The sequence below is a fragment of the Schistocerca piceifrons genome, chromosome 5 (genome assembly GCF_021461385.2).
Source record: "Schistocerca piceifrons isolate TAMUIC-IGC-003096 chromosome 5, iqSchPice1.1, whole genome shotgun sequence".
In the NCBI taxonomy this organism is placed as follows: Eukaryota; Metazoa; Arthropoda; class Insecta; order Orthoptera; family Acrididae; genus Schistocerca; species Schistocerca piceifrons.
This window is the reverse complement of record NC_060142.1, coordinates 297,037,518-297,047,385: the sequence shown is the minus strand read 5'-3', so window position 1 is coordinate 297,047,385 and position 9,868 is coordinate 297,037,518. Positions and strand designations below refer to the sequence as shown.

The 9,868-nt window shown below is 42.1% G+C and overlaps 1 pseudogene; it reads right to left on the bottom strand.

The window, feature by feature from the left end:
* Positions 1-5,225: 5,225 nt before the first annotated feature.
* LOC124799331 lies at positions 5,226-5,343 on the bottom strand (annotated as a pseudogene).
* Between the last annotated feature and the right edge of the window lie 4,525 nt (positions 5,344-9,868).

The following is a 9,868-nucleotide window of genomic DNA, read 5'->3' as shown; positions in this document are numbered from 1 at the left end:
CCAGAAATACAGAAAATATATATGTCACTGAGTATACTCGGATACATAACTTTGGCTTGTTAACTCTTTCGAGTTGTTGTCTGCGAAAAGTGGTTGCTGAAGTCCGTAATCGTGAAGCAAAGGTTCTCCAGACTGCTCTGCCACACCAGCTCAACCAAATGATCACTGATGAAGGATCGTCGCTCACGGCGCTCTTCATCATGTACACTTTGACGTCTTCCGGTCTAAAGCCTACACCAGCGACGTTCCATCTGCTTGCACATGATGTTCTGCCCATAGAGCTGTCACAGCTGACGATGAGTTTCGATGGGCGCTATGTTTTGTACGTCAAGAAACGTCATCACCGATCGAACCTCGCAGGCGGGGAGAACGAACAAGATACACCACTTAGGGCCACTGCTGCCACGGTACTGGCGCCAGGCGGGACCTGTCTTACTGGCATTTCATTCTCACGTCACAGATCTGTTGCGCATGGGCAGTTTTCCCGGATAAATACGTCTATTTTAAAGAAAACAACTTCGGGAAGCTTAATGTCTGGATGTGTCTCGTTTTTAACAGGCTTGTAAAATATTGACTCTCGGTTTCTCACAAACGCTTGAGAAATGCTCTGATGAGCTAAAACATTATAGCAATCTACCTAATGGCCCGTATGTCCACCTTTGGCATGGATAACAGCGGTGACAGGCCGAGGCATGAAGGTAATGAGGTCTTGGCAGGTCGCTGGAGGGAACTGGGACCATAGCTGCATACACAATCACCTAATTTCCATAAATACCTGGGAGAGATGCGATGAACTCTGACGTCTCGCTCTACCACATCCCAGATGTGTTCGATCGCTTTCATATCTGGTGGTTTGTGGAGCCAGCACATCAATTGGAACTCGTCAGTGTGTTCCTTGAACTACTCCATTCGATTCCTGGCCTTGTGACATGGCAAAGTATCTAGCTGAAAAATGCGATTGCTGTCGGGAAACACGATCATCATGAAGGGGTATACGTGGTCTGCAACAGTGTACGATACTCCTTGGGCGTCACGCTGCTCCACTGGACCCGCGTATGCACACTTGAATATTCCCCAGATCATATTGGAGCCACGGCCAACTTGTCTCTGTCCTGCAGTACAGATGGTCAAGCAACTGTTCAAATGGTTCAAATGGCTCTGAGCACTATGGGACTCAACTGCTGTGGTCATAAGTCCCCTAGAACTTAGAACTACTTAAACCTAACTAACCTAAGGACAGCACACAACACCCAGCCATCACGAGGCAGAGAAAATCCCTGACCCCGCCGGGAATCGAACCCGGGAACCCGGGCGTGGGAAGCGAGAACGCTACCGCACGACCACGAGAAAGCAGCTGTTCCCCTGAAAGATGACGGATTCAAGCCCTTCCCATAGGCATAATGAAGAAGGTATGGGGATTCATCAGACAATGCAACGCTTTGCCACTCCCCCAACGTCCAGTGTTAATGGTCACTAGACCATTTTAGTCGCAGTTGCCGATGTCGTGGACTTAACATTGGCACGTGCATGAGTCGTCGGATGCGGAAGCCCATCGCTGGAAGTGTACGCTGCACTTTATGTTTGGACATGCTCGTACGCTGCCCAGCATTAAGGGCTGGTGTTCGTTGAACCATAGTTCACCGCCTATCCTGTTTTACCAGTCTGCACAGCCTTCTACGTCCGACATCTGTAATGACTGGTGGCAGCCTAGCCCCGCGACGTCTGGATGTGGTTCATCTTGATTTCGCCATGTGTTAAAAACACTGACCACAGCACTCCTCCAACACCGGACAAGTCGTACAGTTTCTGAAATGCTCGTGCCGAGCCTCTGGGCCATCACAATCTGCCTTCGGTCAAACTCAGATGTATCGCGCGCCCTCTCCATTCTACAAACGGACAGCATGCTGACTGATATTACAAGCACCGTGCACGTGTCTAACGAGTGGTCATACCTGGACATGTGACGCTGCAGTTGCCTGGACGGATTTACATCGATAGTCGGTCGGTGGCTGAACAGTGTACGTCGTATTAACACAGTATCCCTTACATCCATGTATTACAACCTTGAAAGACGCGCCAGACTTATAATCTGTTTCATGTATATTTCTCATACAACACAATTTCGCCGTTAGCAATGTATTCCTCCGCTTGATAATGAAATACTCTCGTCCTGATGCACTTACGGAAGCTCTCACAGGTGCTACCGTACAGGCTAATCTCTCGATCTGCAAACGGCAGTACAGCACTGAACAAATATTTGCTAGTTTTTCTGATGTTGAGTCGATGTACAGAGAGTTTTAAGGAGTATGGCACACTGTATGATAATATAACGGCATTCCTGAAATATGTCACTGTTGCGAGTAGCAACGGAGATTTTTTCTATCCATGTAAACTCATTTAACTACCAGAACAAATATTTTAGCACAAGTATGCACTGTTTGACGGCCATTTCAAAGTCAGAAGAAGCGCAGAAAGGTTGTCAAAAGGAGATAACAGAAGAAAATCTCTGTTGGCAGCTGTGCTGAACAGAGCGTGGTGTATTCTCCCGTGAAACAGAGTCCACAAGTGCGAGCGCATACCCTGTGGCATTTTGTCCCGTGAAGTGAACGGCGCTCAGTGTTTTACACGGTCTGTACGATGAAAAATATGAGAGGCTACTGAGCAAACAGTTAAACATTCCAGATGAGCAGTAGTTTTCTCGACACTAAGAGGAAGACAGAATGACTTTAGCTTTTGTCGAAGGCGTACAGTTTCATCTGTTGACATGTATTAGGCGGGTACATTCATGTCGTAATATATCTGTAGTAAAAAGAGGCTTCACGTCTGTTCACATAATGCACCGGTGGTGTATCAGTAACAAACAATGCTTGCTTTAGCGTGGAATTCATACCAGCTCCGATTCAGTGCTTCTATAACTTGCTGTTTAATTGCATATCTACGATAGAAAAAAATGTAGTCCGTATTTATAATATGCAGTTTATTATGAGTGCATTTTACCAACATTAGTAGATGGATAGATGGATTTCGTCATCAGCACCGTTTCTCAAGATCATGGTAGTACTCTATGAGTAGGCTGCTTACTCTTGTCAAAACGAAAAGAAACAGAAACAGTCAAAAAGATACACAGTCAAAAAGAAGTTCACATACCCTGTATCTGATCATATCGGTGTAATACGTTATCAGTAGTTATAAAAACAGTGGATAGCATTATAATTGCTGCTTGATCGCGGATATAATAGTTTGAGCACATTAAAAATGTCATCCAATTAAATTGGATAGGATTCCTGAAGCCAACACAAAACGTCAATAATTTCCATACTATAGTTTCGTCATCGCCTAAAATTGATGTTACTTCCCTCATTAGACAGAAAGCTTTTCTTCTATTGGCGTTCAAAACACATAACGTTAAAACATGGTACACGACGTGAATGATGCTACAAACAATTTTTGACAAAATATTAGGAACAGTGTTAAGTTAGTGAAATTACATGTAAATTCAACAGATTCGTTTTTGTAGTAGGACACATTTAAATTAGGCAACAGTCATTCTGAGTATTCTTGTTGATTATTGTTTTACGCAGTTTAATTTACAGACTGTCAGATGTTTATCACATTAATTAAAATCACATTCATAAAAAGTATTTTGCATAAATAAATTCATGTACAAAACCAGGGTAGCTACACCGGTTTTAGACCTGAATCTATAGTGGGCATGTTAAAAGCCAGACAGTTTTCAGACTGTTAGCGAGAAATTTAAATACACACGGTTTCAGGATACAATTCCCAACTACTTTCAGTGCAACACTCTGATCAATATTTAATAGTGCCACTAATTAAAGCAAAAACTTAACGTCAAAATTTATTTAAAAGCCCTACTGGTTAAAGCATACAACTTAACATGAAAATCATTTAAACGCACCAATTCTGAAATCAGCTGCCAACAAACGATTTGCAAGGACCAATGAAAGGAATAAACACTTCATGCATACAGAATTGCAACTCATAAATTAAATGAAAACTACCGGTGAAAACCGACGATGGACATCTAAGCCTCGGCCACAAAACTGTGTTTACAACCTGTTATAGCCATTTTTATATTCGGCACAGGTCCAGCTGTTTTATTGGGGCAATACGACAATTCAAGTTCAGTACTGTAAAAGAGGAAAACAACATTATTACCAACATACCATAACGTCTACAACGATTACATGAAGTTTAAACGAAGGTGTCAGTTTTCCACCTCTACCTTAATTTGACAACATAAATGCATTTATCAAAATCAGTTCTGCGGTATATAGTTAACTATACAACACCTTAGGACGAGACGCGCGCATTGAATCTGAATATCAGCTCAGACAGCTTACACAAAAACCTTTTATGGCAAGAAAGTAGTACAACAGAATGGAACTGTGAGCTATCCTGTCTGCTCAAACGCTTTCTTAACATGTTACCTTGCAGCTTGTCACCCTGCGAAAACTCTAGGTGGGGAAGAGTAATTTATAAGAGAACAACATTAAATGTTAAGATAATGAACACTCAGATTGAAGTTACTAACGAGTTCGAAAAAGGGTTTACAATTAATCGCATGTTCCTATTGCAGCATGTCTCTTATAGCAGAAGAAATTTACATTTTACTACCACTCAGACACTGTAATTCCTGACACAGCAAATGCAGCCCTAACCGACACCACAGATATTCTTTAGTAGACGGCGTCAGATACTTCCCAGCCTCTTCAATAAAGAATGTTTAGTAATTTTATGTACAAAACCAGTATTCCAAAGCGACCTAGTAGCTGCCTTATAAAGTACGTAAGCTTTCATTCACAGCTCAGTTGGACAGAATACGCGACACCTAACTACAGTAGTCTTTGTCATTCGGCGGGCGAACTGCTCTCTGGCTTTTACATGTCCTTGTCTCTATACCGGCAAGACTTCCCTAGTGGAATAATTTTTGCAGATCTCATAAAATATTTACGACATTCTGTGTTAATTATTCTCATAAATACTGTAAAAAAATAAAAAAAACTCCTCCCGAACAGGCCATGAATGCCCATAGGCACCGACCGGCCGCCGTGTCATCCTCAGCCCACAGGCGTCACTGGATGCGGATATGTAGGGGCAGCACATCGCTCTCCCGGCCGTATGTCAGTTTCCGAGACCGGAGCCGCTACTTGTCAGTCAAGTAGGTCCTCAGTTTGCCTCACAAGGGCTGAGTGCATCCCGCTTGCCAACAGCGCTCGGCAGACCGGATGGTCACCCATTCAAGTGCTAGCCCAGGCCGACAGCGCTTAACTTCGGTGATCTGACGGGAACGGGTGTTACGACTGTGGCAAGGCCGTTGGCACTGTATAAAATATACATAATCAAATTCGTAAGTCTAGGACATGTTTTACAAACAAACATTTGAAATGTTGTAAGAAGAACCATACGACAGACTGGTATTTTTCACTGGTCACGCTTACATGCTGTTACCGAATTGAATATGTACGCGGGACGTACGAATGCCAAACTTATTTAAATTCAACGTAATTCATGTACATAAAAACCAGTATAATATGTGTAAGCCATCACCGTGAAATTTAAATCATTCGTGAATCATTACAAGTCGCTCTAGACGAAAAATAGAGATTGTTGTGAAACCGCAATTACAGTTTCCAAGCAATAAATGGAAAAGTTCTGGGAATCTGGAGAAATGGCTGATGATTAGACAATTCCTCACCTAGTATATAAGAAAGACAATAGAACAGATTCCAACAACCATCGTGCCATTTTGCTCGTCACCGTAACATAGAAGGTAGTGCCCAAAGCACTGCAGGCGAGCTAAAGAAGGAAGCAGATAATCTGGTTGGGGTGTATTAGTCGAGTTCCAGGATAGAACTTAAAGCATGATGCAGATCTGGAGTCTGAAAATAATTGAGAAACTACCTGTGTAAGAATATGGTAGTAGGCTTTGTACACATCAAATATCGTACAATTCGATCTCCAGGCAAACGCTACTCAGCATTCGGAGTGATCGAAACAACGGAAATTACCAAGTAGATGCACACAAGGCCCCGTCAGAAGATAATATTAATGAGAAAGTTCCCCAAGGAACTGGGTCACAGAGGATTTTGAGAAAATAACCGTTATCCAGGGTGTTGGGCTGTCCCCGGTTCTCTTCAACGTACGACGACCTTCTAATACTGTCTACAAATACTTACAAAGCTAACAACTCAAGAATATTCTAAAATAACACCCACGAGAAGTTGTTCTCGAAGCTTCTTCTGAAAAAGCAAATATACGTGAAACATTACAGCAGTCGCTCATCACTTAAAGACTAACTTGTAAGACAGAAAGACTTAACAGTTTAAGTACTTCCACGAAATTGTGCAACTGAAAGTAGAGGAACAATGCCAACAACACAAGCAGAGTGAGGTAGAATACTGCTTTACACTGAAACATGTTTTGCATGTGAGAAAATCTATCTCAAGGCGAACTAAAGTCAATGTGGTACACTGACTAAAACAGACTGTATGCTAGTGGATACCTCCGGTTGGCAGGAATGTCGGATCCAGGAGAAGACGAGAAATTTGAGAGGAAGAAATATTTATGGCTGATCTTGATGCTAATTTCGAGCATCATTTAAATGAAGATATTGCTCTTGCTACTTGGTTAATGGACCCCAAGTTCATGGGTTTGGTACATACGAGGAAGGGAAGAACTGCAGAGGAAAGTTACGGATTAACAGACGTCTGTTTGGAATGGATAAGAAGAGCCCGATAAATTATTATTTTACGGTGTTCAAATGCAGAAATAACGCATCCAACAAATGGTTCACGGAGGTAAGTAAGTGCCTAGACCGGGTTAATATGAGGAGTCTTCACAGTACAGATATAGTACAGGTCAGTACCGACAGCTGTGAAAGCTTCCATGACGAACAGAAATTGAACAGAGGAGAAAATGAGGAAAAAAATGGTGCCACAGAAAGAATGAAAGATTTTAGGTGGCGGAGAAGGTTTATAGTAATTTGTAATGATCTCGGCTAACTTCAAGGGGGCGTAGAGGCACGTTGAAAATCGAAACACGCTAGAAAGGTAGAAGTTACAGGAAGTAACATTTTACTGGTGGAACCCATTCGGGAGCAAAAGCTAATTTGTGCATTGATGGACTGCGAAAGGAAACCCTTGCGCTGGTCCTGACGGTATTCGGTATGTTCAGGCGTCGTACATGTATCAGCATAACCTTTTTGACTGCTGAAGGAGTGGACTGGTCATTTACACTTTTATTCTGGATACTTTGAAACGTCGTTCGATAACGTTTCCGCACTCAGGTGCCTGTCCTTAATTTATCCCTTGTGTCAGCCTCTATACCCTTCCAAGTATTTTGATACCTGTGTGTGTATGTGTGTGCGTATGTGTGGTGTGGTTTTCCTTTTTTCTTTTTTTCTTTTGTGGTACACTTCGTGTTATGTGGCCAAATGTTTATGAACCACGGGTGTCATATTTCTTGCAAGTTATTTAGTTATGTAGTGTATGTAGTCTATAATATTTTGAAGGTTCTTGCCAGGAATATTTTTTGGTAACATCCGGATCGTGTGGCAATCTGTAAGACGATGCGGAATAAGAGAATCCGAATAGTTTGAACTTAAACAGCCCTGTCCATTTTTCTTAGCCTCTCCATAGCCCGGCCTTAGCATATATGTGACACGCTTAGTACAATGCTCGTAAATCATACCTCATGTCACACATAAAAATACTCTCATATTTAATATTTACATAAAATGGTGGCCACTTCCTTTTTAACGGAATAGCGTCACAGTAAGACAAACAAAATAGCAATGCCTGGATTACATTTGTTTTTAAAGTTTCCCGTAACCGGGATCACTTGTAGGACAATAGTTTTGTTCTGGAATTCAAATCAATGCTGAGTTCAGTCATTCATTTACTCTGAGATATCGACCCATAAGATACTGAAGAGACAAAGAATAATGTTCCAAGGAAATGAACATTAAGTTTCGTAACGTTGATTGAGAAATTTCTCTAACACAACTAGCACAAAGTTATCTCAAATATGGATACACAAAGCTTTCTACACGCTAGATTTAATCACAAGTGTTCCATTGTACTGGGAGGAAGTTGTTCGGAATCACTACTAGCTATCCTAATGAGTGCAGCTCGAAAAGCAAACGACTCCAAGACCCATGAAACAAACCAAATAATCAGGCATCGAAGTTGCACCCAAGCCCTGAAAACTGCTAGAAGCGCACAAATTGGATAGGGGCAATGCGAAATGCAACTCGTACTCCAAACAAAGAAAACTAGCGCCAGACCACGCCAGTCAGTATTGGGTAAAGACAGACAAGATGGTAGCTATCTCCGACGACATCTGGACGACGAATGTCCCAGACGGGATCCCCACTACAAGTTCCCGAAAACACTCGTTCTCTACACCCAACACCTGACTTTTGAAAGCTCTGCGTGGAGTACAATAGCCATTACCAAAGTGCATTTACGTGAATACAGGAAAATCCTGCCGACAAATCCCATTTTTGGCTTACAGAACGCATCGTAACGTGCAAGGGCTTTGTATTATGTGCTAGCCATATTTTACTCATTTATCGAACCAGTTGCTCTAAACACGATGGCGGGCAAGACTGAGATGATTGTTTCGCAAAATTTGGAGAGAAATGCAAAGAATTTTCTCACTGTGGCCTATCAGCGTCACGCTGTGTTTGGGTTTGTGTTTGTTATATTTTAGGCAACTATCATCAATAATTATTTCGATAAGTATAAGAAATAACACTAACTGGCCATAACTCAAACGCAATATATGAAATGTCGTTCAATTTATAGAAATCGAGCAACTAATGACGTGGTGTATAACAAGAAATCCCACATGTAGAAAAAGCCACTTTACGTCAGAACTAGATAAAATCTGTGTGTCAGTTTGGAACAGAACAACTATCATCAACACAGTTTATGATCACCCATATTGACACTGAAGCATATTCAGCAGTGTGTGGTTCTGCTACGATGACGTCTGTGACTTCCATAAAAGTGAAGGTGAATTTTATGCTGTCCAGAATGCAGGAAGCGTCTTTGTTGCAAAAGTATAAGCAACTAGGAGACTGTCTAAAGTATTTAAACTGTATGCTATTAAGTTGTTAGATCCAGGTGACTACACCAAGCACTTAGCTCCCTTCCATAACAGATGTTTGTCCACTCACAACTGAGCTACGATATCCAATATTTTCTTTTCATATTAGATGGCTACATATCTACGTGGCATTCTTGTTTTGCATGGTGGTATTCCGGTCGCTATGTGTTTATTTATCGATTGCCATTGTTTATTTAAAGTTCATTGTTGGTAACTGATTTTACATAATGTCATTTTGTCATTTGCAGAAGATCAGCGGAGAGGTGGACGCTATAAAATGGAGAGCTAAGTAAAGAAATAGGAAAATTTCCGACATATTCTTCTGTTTGAGTTCGGCAGAGGGGTGACAGCAGTGGAGGCAGCCAGAAATATTTGCGCCGTGTAATGCCTCTGGACAGACCACGGCAAGAAAATTGTGTCTCGTTTTAAGAAGGTACGTTTTCACAACAGTGCCTATCTACGTCCAGGAAGACCTTTGGGGTTTGAAGAAGATCGTTTAAACGCAGTAACGCCCAACGACACGTGTCGGTGCACTCGAAAGCTGGCGAATGTGATGTAGTGTGATTATTACACCATCGTGCGACATTTTCACACAGTGAAGACGGTTCGAAAGTCGGGTTTATGGGTACCGCATGCTCTAAGCCAAAACCACAAAAATTATGGTGCATCTCTGCTTGCTCGCCGGCCGGGGTGGCCGAGCGGTTCTAGGTGCTACAGCCTGGAACCGCGCGAC